The sequence below is a fragment of the Maniola jurtina genome, chromosome 4 (assembly GCF_905333055.1).
Source record: "Maniola jurtina chromosome 4, ilManJurt1.1, whole genome shotgun sequence".
NCBI lineage: Eukaryota > Metazoa > Arthropoda > Insecta > Lepidoptera > Nymphalidae > Maniola > Maniola jurtina.
Genome location: NC_060032.1, coordinates 10,995,608 through 11,011,406, shown reverse-complemented (window position 1 = coordinate 11,011,406; position 15,799 = coordinate 10,995,608). Strand labels below are relative to the sequence as shown.

Here is a 15,799-nt window from a genome sequence, read left to right as displayed (position 1 = left end):
GTACACAATACAGGTGATGGTGATGCATACCTACTTGGCTTCCATCCAACTTTTGTTTATAAAACTGACTTGCGATGTAGCGGATTGCTTTCAAATTGTTGCGAGTTTAAAGCCCACAAACCACATAACGCGCGGGATACGTGAAAGCGGCAAGCGACGCGACGGGAACGTTGCAAATGCAAGTCCTTTTTTTTGTAATGGGGGGGGGGGGGCCTCTTAAAATACCCGGTGTCCTGGGGAAGACATCTGGTTATGGAGTATTTTTAACGATTTTTTTTTACGAACTACGAAGTAAGGCACTACAGGCAGGGAGGGCCTCGCAAATCGCGACAGATCTCGTCAGTGAATCTTTCGTTTCCCAAGCAGAACTAATAACATCCACTTCACTGACGTCCAGAACTTTTTTTACCTGATAAACCAACTGTGAACCAACTGTACACGCATACGTCTTGCCGTACAGTTCCAGTCACGTATGTTTAATCCTTAAAGCCAGAATTAGCTTTTACATCAGCTCGACCTATTGAATAGCGTATGAAAACGGGACGTCTTTATTTGTCGATATCCGCTGAGAGGATTTTACCGTTCTGCAAATGCCATAAATATTTACTACCGACCACGCATACCTATTAGGATTTTACTGAGGTGCAAGTGACTCCTTCAAACTTAGCAGCCATAACGATGCTCTTTAGCTCGAGGTGCCGATTCGTTAATTAGGCTTTGCCATTACCTATTACCTGACTGTTTGTCAGTCTTTATACTTATGCTTGTTTGTTCTCTAGATGTTTGTCTTTAGAACGCTGTAAAAGAACAAAAAAACCGGTAGACCGATTTGAATACTTAGTGAGTTACCTTGTTTAAAGTTTTTGATTACCTTGGTCTTTTATTTAAAATTGTAATTAGGTTAAGTTAGTCCTTAAACTATTTTCCCTGGCTTGAAAGTTTGTTTTAATTTTATACCTTCGTGGCGCTCTGGAGATTAAAAGAATGGATCAATTTTAATGATTGGCATAGTATGTGATAGATGTAATTTCAATTTATTACTATTCGTTTGTTGAAATTAAGCACAAATCTTCAAATCGTTGGAGTCTAGAAACTTGAGATAGGTAGTGCATGTAAAAGTGAAAATGAAATGAAAAGGAACAAACAGACACACGTATTTATAATAATACTAGATGATGCCCGCAGCTTCGCCTGCGTGGATTAGTCAGATCCCCTGCAGCATCAGGATTGAGGAGTTGGAATCCAAATTTTTTATGGAACAATGTCGCAAAGTTTCCTTAACGATTAAAAAAAAATACGCAAATCGGTTCAGAAATCTCGGAGATATCAGTGTACATAGGAAGAAAAACAACTCCATTATTCAAAGTCGTTTAAAAAGTAGCCTATGTTAGTCTTTGGTTAATCCTCTACTTGTCTGTGAAAGTCCCGTCAAAATAGATTTAGCCATTCCGAAGATTAGCCCGTTCAAACAGACACGACACTTCAATTTTATTTATTAGTAAGTATAGATTGCTATTAGGTACCTATATGTATGGAAGTGAAAGACAAAATATAAGTAGGTACCTACCAGTACTTAATTTCAGTCAGTGTTTAAATTGAGGGTCACAGAACTCTTAAACAATTTTGCGAGTCAGACAATCTTGTCCCGTATAATCAATTGCACTGTTACCAATTCATTTGTAAGCCGTATAACAGTTGGGCACCCATTTAACGTTCAACGTATTCAAAATGTGTTTTTGCTCCGAGATTGTCCTTGGGTACATTTGCATGGATTTCGCTGCAAATGTATTTCAATTGACACAATTGCCCTCACATTATTTTGCGACAGGCATACTGCAAACGTTGTAATGAGTGTTGAAACAACAAGTACCTATCAATTTACTGTTGACTAAGGCAAACAATAAGGGCAAAATTATTTTACACAGTTTTTTATAAGTAATACTAATAGGTACTTACCTAGCCTATGTTACTTCTGGATAACGTTTATAATAGTTGAAGTATTTAAAATCGTTTCAGTTGTTTCAGAGTTTATCGATTACAAACCAATAAAAAACTAATTTTTCTTCTTTATAATATTAAGTTAATATTAAATTTTTCTTCTTCATAATCTTATAGTATAGTATAAGTGATGTACACATAATCGACATATCGTTAGAAGTTTTAAGAAGGCGGGACTTCTGTGTTTCACGGACCTATTTCTAGTTTCAGTCAAAAAACCGGTGAAATGCGAGTCGGACTCGTACACGAAGGGTTCCGTACCATCATCGTACAAGAAATAACACTTTTATTTTGTGGTGTACCTAACCACCTATCCACGTTTTTCGGATTTTTATGCTGTACTTATGCTGTAAGACATTGTTACCTGCCAAATATTATGAGTCTAGGTCAACGTGAAGTACCTTATAGGCTTTGATTTCCCTGACGGGTCTTGACAGATAGATAGACAGACAATAAGACAGATAGACATAGCGACAGACGGACAACTTTTTTCCTTTGGAGATACGGGACCCTATAAATACCGAAATAATAAAATATTTTAGTAAATGCATTTTCAAATTATAAGGCTGTGATGAGGATTCTGAGAAGTTAAACCACCGAGCAAATGAATCAGAGGCGCGACGAAGGTCGACGGCCTGTGTCCGCTGTGATACCGCGGCAAATTGATGCTTCTTACAGGAAGTGCCAAGTATCACAATAAAACACAAAAAGTGCGGTGCAAACATCACGAACTTAATACCTAACAATGACCTAACTGTTTTTGGCATTTTTTCAAAAATTTGATTTGCTTTATTTGATACTAGAGGATGCCCGCGTCTTCGTCCGCGTGGATTTAGATTTTTATAGATCCCGTGGGAACTGTCTGATATATGAATAAAAAGTAGCCTGTCCCCGGGATATAAGCTAACCCTGTACCAAATTTCGTCCGAATCGGTTACACTGTTGGGCCGTGAAAAGATAGCAGACAGACAGACAGACAGATAGACAAACAGACAGCCACACTTTCGCATTTATAATATAAATAGTATGGATTAAATATTAAATTAATGCTATTCACGTACTTACCTACTCTTATATTTCGCAATGATTTGTAGACTTGGGTTTACACAAGTTAAAAAAAGCTGTTATAAATATGCTCCTGAAATAAGCATATTGTTTGCTCAACCGAAGATTATGTAAATGATAAAAGAGAGTGGATTTGCCTCCAACAATGCGCAGGGTTGCAACTTGCAATTACCTATCCACTTGTATTCATGGCTTAGTACTAATATTCTATGTCATGGCATAATATTGTAAATCGGATCTTTAAAAAGAGCAACCTCCGAGTTTCTTGCTGGTTTTTCTAGGAAAGACATTCCGAACCAGTGGTAGATGTATTTGACGATTCAAAAGTTCTTGTAAAAGTTTATTTGAATAAAAATATTTATATTCTGTTTTTCTTTAAAAAAAAAATTCTATGTCAACCTATTTGAGTGTCTCCTGAAACATAACTTCAGTGTTATCATGGCTATTTCGAAGTGGTACAAAGGTAGACTTTTTTATACGTGACCGAGACGCGCGATCGGAATAGGCGACTCTGACACTTGTGCACTGCTTTGACGCGTCGCGCGGTACTTTGCATGCAACCACACGATACTTAGTATCGCGTATCGCCGACGCGCTTCACCTTAAAACATAAGTATTAAGTACCTACCTATGCACCGAATAATAATATAGTCAACCTCTTATCAGCTCGTTACGAGATAAATAGATTTAGTCCAGAAATAACTCTGACAATAAATGAGCGTTTTAAATTCATTTAAACGGTCATTATTTTAATTTTTACAAAATAATGGTAAAATATTGGTATTTTTAATTTTTATACTTTAGCTACATAATATTTTGCGTTTCTATAAACTAAGTTACGAGCAAAGATAAATAGATTTAGTCCAGAAATAATTCTGACATTAGAATTATAAATGAGCGTTTTAAATTCATTTAAACGGTCATTATTTTTGATTTTTACAAAATAATTGTATGCACCTAATAATAATAGTCTACCTAAAATGTGCCTCTTATCAGCTAGTTACGAGATAAATAGATTAAGTTCAGAAATAACTCTGACATAAGAATTATAAATGAGCGTTTTTAATTCATTTAAACGGTCATTATTTCAATTTTTTAAAAATTATCGTAAAGAATTGGTATTTTTAATTGTTATACTTTAGCTCCATAATATTTTGCGTTTCTATGAAAATAAAGAACTTGTTTTAATAAGTATGAATAATAGAGCCTGATTAGATAGGTACCTTTTTTATTGATGTACCAAATATATTATATTTAGAAGGACAACTCGTTCAGTCTGTCAGACTACAGCGGCCAAAATGCCACCTAAAGGTCCCAGGGCCAGCGCCAACAGAGGAAGTAGAGTTGTGTCGAGTCTTACTGATATTTTCACTTGAGTTTTGAGAACCTGTGGGAAGACCCCGTTCTCAGTAGTGGACCGGCGGTGGTGGGTTGATGATGACGGTTCTGCCAATGTGCGCTGCGTTGCGCGTCTCTGTCTGATTTGGTCTAACAGTTGATGCTATGCATCCTATGGATTAAGATTGAAGATACGATCTGATACGGACACGTAAATTACCAAAATTTTGATGACAACATTAACAAAACGAGAGCTAAGCTTATCTTTTATGGCATAAAAGCTTCTCTCTCGCTTTGTTGTCTGTCTGTTGTCACCTACAATAAGGTACCTAAGTAGAGACAAAGGTAATCTTGCGATGTCTTGAAAGAAATGGCTGAACCGCAAGATTGCAACGAAACTACGTAGGCGACAGAGATTACAACCTGCGACCTTTGTTAACTGGCACGCTCTCTGTTTGAAGGCATTGTGGCATCTTAGCATAGTTTAGCGATCGTACAGTTATATCGATCATAGAGTTATATCGATCATAAAGTTATATCGATCATACAGTGTAAAACACGATTATTAAGTCAAAGTTATTATATACAACTAGCTGATACCCGCGACTTCGTTCCCGTGGATATAAGTTTTTAAAAATCCCGTAGAAACTCATTGATTTTCCGGGATAAAAAGTAGCCTATTTGTTAATCCAGGGTATAATCTATCTCCATTATCAGCCAAATCCGTCCAGTAGTTTTGGCGTGAAAGAGTAACAAACATCCATACATCCATCCATACACACAAACTTTCGCGTTTTAAAGAGGCCATGTTGATTTATTGGCTTAATTTCTTCTTCTACTGTGTTTAAACACTATTCCGACGCTGACAAGCAAGGCGCTTCTGTTGTTCTATATCAAGGACGTTTCTTTATAAACTGTCTGATTGCTAGGCTGTGGTCCAAGAGATACGAATAATTTATTTATGTACTTGACATCGTCTTGGTTTGCGGTTAGATAGTTTCCTACCGTTTAAAACTTTACAACAATTTTTTAAGCGGTCTACGACTTGAAACGTCGACATCGATGTGATGAAATCTTGACATTTTTAAAATATAAATAAATAATATAATTAATATGATAAATGCGAAAGTGTGTCGGTTTGCTAGCTTTTCACTTAAGCGATTCCGATTGATTCGCTTAACCGATTTAAACAAAAGACACATAGATAGATTACAACCCGGGAAAGGACATACCTAGTCCTTCTACTACTATACTAGGCTTCTTTTTAACCCCCGACCCAAAAAGAGGGGTGTTATAAGTTTGACGTGTGTATCTGTGTGTCTGTGTATCTGTGTATCGGTGTATCTGTGTATCTGTCTGTGGCATCGTAGCGCCTAAACGAATGAACCGATTTTAATTTAGTTTTTTCTGTTTGAAAGGTCGCTTAATCGAGAGTGTTCTTAGCTATAATCTAAAAAAATTGGTTCAGCCGTTTAAGAGTTATGAGCTCTTTTCTAGTTTTCTTGCAGAAAAGAAGGCTAGATAACCGTTAGGTTCATAATATTATGTCAATAGACAAATGTCAAGCTGTCAAGATGGACGTTGCCTAAATACATAATTATTTATTTGAAAATGATGTTTTGGAAAACTCAGATACTTTGGATCGTCGGGGGTGTTATAAATTTTTAATTTACACTTGTAATCTAGGAACATCTAAGAGTTCCCATGGGATTTAAAACCGAAACTAACGCGGTAAAGGTCGCGTCATTATCTAGTATTGAATACTTAATTTCTATTAAATATTAATTTATTCAAATACAATTCAATCTGACTTTTTAACACCACTTTCGTCCGTTAATACGATGTGGACCATGTGGACACACACACGCTTTGAAAAATAAATTGACATTTGAATAATTAGAATATTGTATAACTTTTTAATTAACATACCTACTTATTTATTTACATTCCACATGAGCTGGGCGTGTGGAAATAATAGGTATAGATGACACAATTGGCATAGCGCCGAGCCGAGGCAAAGCCACTAAAAATGAAAGAGATTTTTTACAAAATATCTCTAGTACGATGCGGGAAAACGCGGACGTGACGCATGACGTGATTGCCATCTCGACCTGTCGCGTTGTTCCTAATCAACATATACTCCAAGATAACTTTAACAACTTAAATAGGTACGAGTAGATATAGAGACAAAGGAAAATTAAAAAAAAAAACTACTTGTACAAAAAAAAACTAAAAAACTACTTATACAAAAGAAAAGAAAAATGACTGATAAAGTGTAAGTAATTTTATAACCACAAAGTAAGTTTGAGGTCTTATAGGGACTTATAGTTAAACGCAGCTATATAAAACTACACAGGTAAATCGTAGAATTTTACTCATTGTGGTTGCGGATTCTGATAACAATTTTCCAAGAATTAGTTTTACAAAATTGCCTGTCGTTTCGAAAACTAAATGACACAAATTACCTATTTCTGCCTTACTTTTAAATAAAATAATAATAAAGTGTAACTAAGACAAACATTATTTTAAATATCTTAATTAAAGTTTCATAATGCTACAACGTTAAACTAATTGTGCTAGCAAGGTTTTGTTTAAATACAGCTTACATTTTAACCAATCTGCATTTTAATAACGTGAAAAAATTGAATAATTGCAAATGGTAATGTTTTTTTCCTCTTTTCCTCAAAAAAGGTAGATACAAATCTTATTAAACGCATATAAAGAGTAATTAATAGACCATGGTTAAGTTATTTTGATCTAGAAAGAAGTTGAATAAGACAATATACTTAGGTCTCTTGTCTCTATTCTTGGTTTAGTCAAAGTCGGCAAGTTTATTGCAATTTAGTAAGTATGATACTTGTTTAGTTTCTTTATAGATATATATTTTGTGACAGGAAAAAACATATTAAAATAACATACATGTAGATACTAAGTACGGATTTATCCCAATAAGGGCTCTACCACTCAACCTTGGTTTTATTCTTAGGTAAAACTGGCGCTAAACAAACCTGATTCATATTTGCCTAATCAACTCGCAGAACTTGTTATAAAGTTGTATAACTCTTGTGCTTCTGGCGACATCCAAGTGAATATGATTATTGAAATGGAATAGTAGGAAGTCATAAGATATAATGGAATGTTGCGTAGTGATCGATGGATCTCGCCTACGTGATTGATTCTTTAGCATATGCAGCAATTTATGATCCAATCCAATTCTTGAATGTAGTTGCAATGCTAGGTGTAAGATTGATGAAGAAAAGAATAGAAACGAGAAACATAAATAACGGCATGCAAACTATAAAATTGAATAAGCATAAAGATAATAAGCGATGAATTCAAAGATCATTAATTAGATCATTAGTAGGCATACATAACAGAAGCCTGAAACTTTCAATAGGTACTTGAGTAGAAAAAATTTAATTAAATTTTAGAATTTAGATATGAATATCAATCTTATTGCACAAGAGCTAGGAATTAAAAATTCTATTAACTCCATCTATAGACCAAAGTTGTGCGAGCAATACTTCTATGTTCTACTGATACTTTTCCACTTGCCTCTTTTATAAAACATAGATTATAAGTTTAACAAGTGTAAATTAAAAATTTATAACACCCGACAAGTGAAGGTAACTAGAAAAGAGCTGATAACTTTCAAACGGCTGAACCGATTTTCGTGGATTATAGCTAAGAACACTCTCGATCAAGCCACCTTTCGAACGACAAAAACTAAATTAAAATCGGTTCATTAGTTTAGGAGCTACGATGCCACAGACAGATACACAGATACACACGTCAAACTTATAACACCCCTCTTTTTGGGTCGGGGGTCAAAAATAGGCGCAAGTGTTGAGAAATGTTTAACCCGAATAGCATTTCAAATACCAACTTTAAAATATGTAAGCGCCAATTTATCTTCATAAAGATATTTGAAATTCGAATCGTATTGGTGTCTTATAAATGTCAATTCACGCTTGTTTGGTTGTGACGTAAAGCAAACTAAATGGGCAGTCGTCACTTTACCTTTTACCTTCAAGCAATGTACGACGCTAGGTCGTCTGCAGTCGTGACTTGTGGCTTCCACATAGACTGTGATTGTCTGTTCGCATTGTATCGTCTTCATTTTCCTCTCCCTTGGCGTTATCTCAATCATCTTACAAGTGAAGGCAAAATAGTAAGGCTAGGCAAGGTTAAATCTCTTAAATATGAAGGTTATGAAAGTCTTCTTTCATTTTCCTAGTTAGGGATGAATAAACAGCATCTTGTTGGTCCAATCAAAAGTTATTTGAAATTCAGTCTTACATACTTACTTGATATCTACAAACTAGTTTGTTGAAAGACTGAACATGATCGGTGGCAAAGATTTTGAACTTCAGAATGATGTAGCCATCACACTAATATTATAAAGGCGAAAGTTTGTGTGTGTGTGTGTGTGTGTGTGTGTGTGTGTGTGTGTGTGTGTGTGTGTGTGTGTGTGTGTGTGTGTGTGTGTGTTTGTTACTCCTTCACGCAAAAACTACTGGACGGATTTGGCTGAAATTTAGAATGGAGATAGATAATATCCTGGATTAGCACATAGGCTACTTTTTATCCCGGAAAATCAAAGAGTTCCCACGGGATTTTGAAAAACCTAAATCCACGCGGGCGAAGTCGCGGGCATCGGCTAGTAAAAATATAAAAGGCGTGACTAGTATGATTTCTATGTAAATGCAACCTGTGCAGTTGTATGTACATTCTACACAGCTGCCTATAATAGGTAAGAAGTTCATCAGTTAGACAGTCCTTAAAAGCTCTATGGATCTGTAATCTGTATATCAGACGTATATCTTCAAGTTCCTTCCAAGATTCACTAATTCAACCATATATTTTGATTATTGATAGATTATTGATGGAAACTTCATATAATTGCTAGGATTTTTGATAAAATAAACGTCCGACAATGGAGATAGGCGCATGGCACGATTGCGTATGCGCAACGTGTACGAAACTTCCTGTTAATGGCGCGGCCGCCCGTCTAGTCGCCGAACTATACCAAATGATGCATTCACCCGCAAAACGGCTAGCATTTTATGGCTCCTAAGTTCTAATACATTATCAGAATATGTAGTTGTAAGTAACAGCTGTAATCGTTTGAATTTGGCTTTACCAGTTATAATTAACTTGTACATTTTATTCTATTACATGAATTCTATTTGAGGAATATTTATTCATTACATAAACCTTACAAGTGAACTTCTGGTCTCCATAATTTGACAAGAATCTTTTCGAGAAAAATACCACCACTACCTCATATTATGCCACTTCATATTATATTATCTAATGTACGAGTATTTTGGTCTAGTTGCTGTTAAAATATATGCAAAAAAAGAAATGCTACTGTAAGAATGTCTCATTCCTAATAGCGACCAATTGATAGAGACATCTAGATAATGATAAAAATAGCCATTCCATACAACAATAATGGTACCTACCAGTCCGTAGCGTACATACCTACTGTATCTTTAATCCACAGAATTAAATAAATCTATGTTAATTTGATACGTCCATTTAATCCGTATTCTTACCGGAAATGATAACATAGGTACGAAATTAATCTATACTAATAAATAAAATTGGAGTGTCTGTCTGTTATTTCGAAATAACTACCTCATATTAAGCTCATAGGGTTATTTGAACGATACCTTAACTGAATCACACATTTTTTAAATTTTTGTCTGTCTGTCTGTCTGTCTGTCTGTTTGAAAAGGCTAACCTTTGGAACGGCTGAACCGATTTTGACGGGACTTTCACAGGCAAGTAGAGGATTGACCAGGGCGTAACATAGGCTACTTTTTTAACCAACTTTCAAAAAGGGAGTTGTGTTTTTCTACCTATGTACACCGAAATCTCCGAGATTTCTGAACCGATTTGCGTCATTTCTTTTTTAATCGATAGAGGAACTTTGCGACATTGTTTCATAAAAAATTTGGAGTCCAACTCCTCAATCCTGATGCTGCAGGGGATCTGACCAATCCACGCGGGCGAAGCTGCGGGCATCAGCTAGTATAAAAATATTTGGTTAATTCATGGCTGATTGCACTAAGATTGCAATCAATTTTCTTCAAATTTCTTGATTACACTATAATTTTTATTGATGTACCTACTTTTATTAGCAATCCCCACAAAAGATTTTAAAAATGCTGAGATCCTAGCAAGGATAGCTAACTTCAAGCTTATTTTTACATATACATATGTAAATAAATATCATTGTATTTATTTATGTATCATTTGTATGTGCGTACATGTTGATGAATAAGCAGTACAAATAACAGAATGTCATAGATTTATTGACGCCCATCTTGCCATAAAACGAGTATAACTAATAACTGTCCCATATAGAGGCGAAACGCGTGAAGCTTGTCAAGCATTCCATCCTACTTTGGTATAAAATATTGATTCTCATGTCGACAGATGGACGAAGAGTACCGTAGGCTAGTCTGGTTATCTGGTATAATATAGCCGATTGCTTTGCTGCTTTATCCTCAATGAAAGATAGATCATAATAATATTATATACTTTAGATTTCTCCTATTTTATCGGAAGAACAATTATTATTCGTAGTAGGTATTTTATATTATTTACGATATACAATATACATACTTATTATATTTCTTGAAAGGAATATAATAAGTATGTATATCTACTTCATAGTTATTATATTCCTTAAGATATTGTAGATATACATACTTATTATTAATAAGTATGTATATCTACATCATACTTATTATATTCCTTGAAAGGAATATAATAAGTATGTATATCGGCGGTTGTAGGTAGTTATTCGTACGTCGTTTATGAAACGTGGGGTAATTTTGGGAAGCTAATTTTGTAAATTAATTGGCTTAGGTCAGATCCATTCAATCGATTTCCGCATTGAACTCATCTAAGTTTGCGAAGTTTTTCAGTTCGGTTTAAGTTCATAACATCCGTGTTTTTCGTATACGATTTACTATTCAATGATTAAAATTAGGTTACGACCTTCGATCTTTTAATATAATTAGTGGTAAAATTCATCCAAATCGATCCATAAATTCATTTCCATAAATCTTTGAAAGCAATCAATATTAAAATGTGGATCCATTACATCGATTTCGTCTGTTTTGGGAGAGGTCAAAGCATAATACATATATTATTTTCGAATTAAAAATTAATATTACATAGGTATTTATTTGATAATTTTTAGCATAATCAATACCTTGACATATAGATTGATTATATTTGAGGATGATTAATTAACACAATTTAAATTACTTTTTAATAAGCTGTTTATAAATAATCTTATCTGCTACTTTAGAGGTCATTTTGTTTTGAAACTTTTTGACCTTCCGGTTTTTCCATTTTTCGTATTAGACAATAATTTTTATGAAGTGACATGTTCCTAGGGTGGCTTTAAACGCTGAAGTAACGCATTACAATAATTTTAATATTTTGGGCGTAACTAGTAGTTTAGTTTGAGGCAAACAAGGACATGGTTAGTTTAAGGCTAAGACAGACATGACGCGACGCGCGACAGAAATGTGATCAACGTAGCTCGTGAACTTGTTTTTTAAATTAATAGACTAGCGCTTGGCTGCAATCTGCCCTGCTGGCAAGCGATGATGCAGCTTAAGATGGCTTGCCTAGAAGATGCTTATTCACTCTTGTCTTGAAGATAGATACCCATAATAAAATCCATTTCTGCTTAGTAGGTATAATGGGTATAAGATTTAAATTGCAAAAGGTTTCCGCTTGGAGCGCTGGCTGTAGATGTATGAATGAACTTGAGCTTTAATCGAGGCTGTTAAAGTCCATTTTGCTTGAACGCTGAAATGTTTCGACGCTTGGATTCTATCAACGTTGGTGAGATGTATATCTCATACTAAGCACACTGCTATGTGCCTGTCGTCGTTTCCGCTGCGCTTTGTATCTGTCCAGGCCTTTTTAACAACTCACCCCTGTACTCTACCGCACCCTCCGTATTTGAGCATCGACCTTGACACACGAGAGGTAGGAACAATAAAAGTACTCGTGGTAACGTACTCGTTCGGTTCGTATAACTCGGTTGTTCATATCGTCTATAGGTACACCTAAAAAAACAATGGTAAAGGTAGGTATTCTATTCACGAGGTCGATAATTCGATTTCGGGCACGCACCCCTAACTTTTCGAAGAAGGAAAATATCGCTAAGAAACCTACACGCCTTCAGGCATGTAGGTTTCTTTGCGTAGGCAGGCATGGAGAGTTCTCCATAAAATTCTCAAAGGTGTGTGAAGGCTTCCCATCCGCAATCCGCACTTGGCCAGTGTGGTAGACTATGGCCAAACATTAATCATTCTGAGGAGAGGCACGTGCTCAGTAGTGGGCCATCGATGAGTTGAGGATGGTGAACCTCTTGAACTAGTGTGGTATGTATTTTGCATGTAACTTTCAACTCTGTTTAGGCCGACCGGCAACTCTTTGTTTGAGTGTGGTTAGAGCCTATAAATAAAAGTATTTTAGGACTACTAGCACTTATGATGGGCAAAGACTCTACCACCTGATTAGGAAAAAAATTGTACTGAAACTCTTCTACTAAACATTCTACTGGCCAGAAACTCCACAGTTATACTCTTTGTACAAGTGTAAATTAAAAATTTATAAAACCCCCGACAAGTGAAGGTTACAGTAACTAGAAAAGAGCTGATAACTTTCAAACGGCTGAACCGATTTTCTTGGATTAATAGCTAAGAACACTCTCGATCAAGCCACCTTTATAACAAAAAAAACTAAAATAAAATTGGTTCATTAGTTTAGGAGCTACGATACCACAGACAGATACACACGCCAAACTTATAACACCCCTCTTTTTGGGTCAGGGGTTAAAAAGGCATCATTATACAAACACTGTTCTTTCCCCTACCTAATGAAATAATCAAAAGCTTAATTTCAACTCATTCAACATAATCGTTCTCCATTATTTACTTACACGTAACTTAATATTACATCCACTCAAGAAAGCTAAGCACAATGGACAATGGATTTGGCAAGAGTGTTGCTTAAAATGCATCTTGGGAATAGTGTAACGGTAGCATAATGACCGTAATGTGATCTAAGTAAAACACTTTCGCTACTGAAGGTCGTCACTGTGCCTTGAATATTATCTGCGCGCGCGCTGCTACTGTTAAGTAGTCGCTCTATAGTCGGGTGAATGTATGACTGACTGTTCTGTCATTTCATTTTGAGATGAGTAGGTGGAGAAAGGAAAGTAATTATGAAATTGTATATTATGAATTGTATATTAACAAAAAAATAGTTAAAGGAAAATAGCTTAAAAAACCAACCAACCGGCCAAGTGTAAGTCCGACTCGTGCACAGAGGGTTCCGTACTCGGGTATTTTTTCGACATTTTGCACGATAAATCAAAAACTAATATGCATAAAAATAAATAAAAATCTGTTTCAGAATGTACAGGTAAAGCCCTTTCATATGATATCCCACTTGGTATACTTGGTTATCTTAATTTGAAAATTTAAAAACATTTTAATATTTTTTTAATGATATAACCACAAATTCACGGTTTTTGGATTTATTCCTTTACTTGTGCTATAAGACCTACATACCTGCCAAATTTCATGATTTTAGGTCCACCGGAAGTACCCTATTGGTTTTCTTGACAGACAGTTCTAGACAGTGAAATTCTACTCAAAATAATGGAAGAAACTCAACAGGAAGATCATTTTTTCCAAAACGAATATCAAACACCTCATGAATGACCAATAAATCATGAGATCATGTTTGCATTTGGTATGTTATTTGTGTGTGAATTAAAATAAAAGTTTCCCCGTATATTAAGTTATGATTAAATCTAAACACACGAACTAGGTATTAAATTAATACTCTAAGCATAAATACATTGTTGAAAAAGTTTAAAGCCATTTCAAACACGCCTCAAATAATTTTAACAGGTGAAACCTTAGACCGCAAGCACAACATTCCCGGGGAAACAGAATAGTTAAATTCACTGTAAACGAATTCCTGGCCATAGAGGCGGCTTACGATCCATTGTGGCGACAAAGTAGCGTCGGAGTAGGCTTACCAACCACAAAATCGATTTACGGAATTTCAGTAACAAAATCACGACTTCCGGTCAAATGCCTTACCCACAACAACGCTTGTCATAATATAATATCACCATTATATCATTATCATTATAGGGCTGGCTCATTTTTTGCGCAAATGATCATCCTGGTTGCTATTACCATGCCATTTTGTGAGCCCATACTTAGGACAAAGTTTCGCTTTGCTACTCGTAACAGCCTACAATGAAAGTCCGCATACCTATTAATAGGGATTACTGTTGGTGAATAAGCCGCCGACTTCATCATCAATCATACAACGAGATGATCTCTAAGAGGCGCACTAATAAAACACTGTATATACAACGAGTATGCATGTCTCTGGAGAAGTTTTAAAATAGCTATAATATAGCCTGCCATCCAATACTGAGGAAGCAATGCGCTTCGGATAAGAAGGATCCTTATAAAAACAAGGCTTTTCAACTGTTTGATGATGTCTATGTTGTTGATCATTTTAGCCTTGACGTAAACAATAAAAGAAAAGCAATTAGTTTTTTCTCACGGAATCGCAACAGGAAGCAAATTGAAATCGGAACTTATCACCAAAGATAATAGAATTTGTAATCAGTAAAAAGAAAACAATTATTTTTTGCAGGTACAATTTTTTATTAGATAACGATTAACTATCAGTTTAACGCTTGACTGCGATTTCACCTGAGTCGACGGAGCAGTGCAAAATCCGGGCGAAACCGGAAAACCTGCATCAATCATCATTACAATTGCAATTTTGGTGATTGGTTGAATTTATGGTATTTTTGGTGCAACAATGCATTGTAGCCAACAGTGAGCGAACATCAACCAATCAGAGGTGATTGGGATCCTCACCTAGGTGCCAAATTAGCACGGTAGGGCCCCCCCCAAGGGTATGTTCACGACATCGTACCGAAACGGTAGATTATAGTCGGTAGAGTAGTAACCATACGTGACTAAAGCCTTCCGCCAGACCATACCTAGGAAGCAAAGGAAATTAATAAAACCACTGCGTCATAGAAGTCGTCTAATAGTATGGTACCTGGAAGCATGAAATCGGAATGTCCTTGCAAAATGGATAGAGTAGCAACCCTACGTTCATTGCTCCTGCACAATTCGATGGCTACCGAACAGCAGATGGTGGTGATAAATTGTAATATTGAACTTTTAAATTAGCAACTGGTTCCCAGTACCGTCCCATCGTTAAAAAAATATTTGGAATATTTTGCTCAAAGGATAAGCCTGGCTGTCCAGCGTGGAAATGCAGTCAGTATTCTTGGCACCTTTTCACGCAGGGC

At 35.7% G+C, this 15,799-nt stretch overlaps 1 protein-coding gene and 1 long non-coding RNA gene across 2 annotated transcripts in view; one reads left to right on the top strand and one right to left on the bottom strand.

Annotated features, from left to right (window-relative positions):
* LOC123864844 (beta-1,4-glucuronyltransferase 1) overlaps window positions 1–15,799 on the top strand; it is a 93,802-nt gene that overhangs the window by 12,758 nt on the left and 65,245 nt on the right. The gene's annotated exons all lie outside the window — the stretch shown is intronic.
* On the bottom strand, window positions 12,162–14,317 carry LOC123864852. Its single transcript, XR_006795855.1, has 3 exons — window positions 14,308–14,317; window positions 12,981–12,984; window positions 12,162–12,232 (listed from the first exon to the last, which is right to left on the bottom strand). It is a non-coding gene; the product is annotated as an uncharacterized LOC123864852 (long non-coding RNA).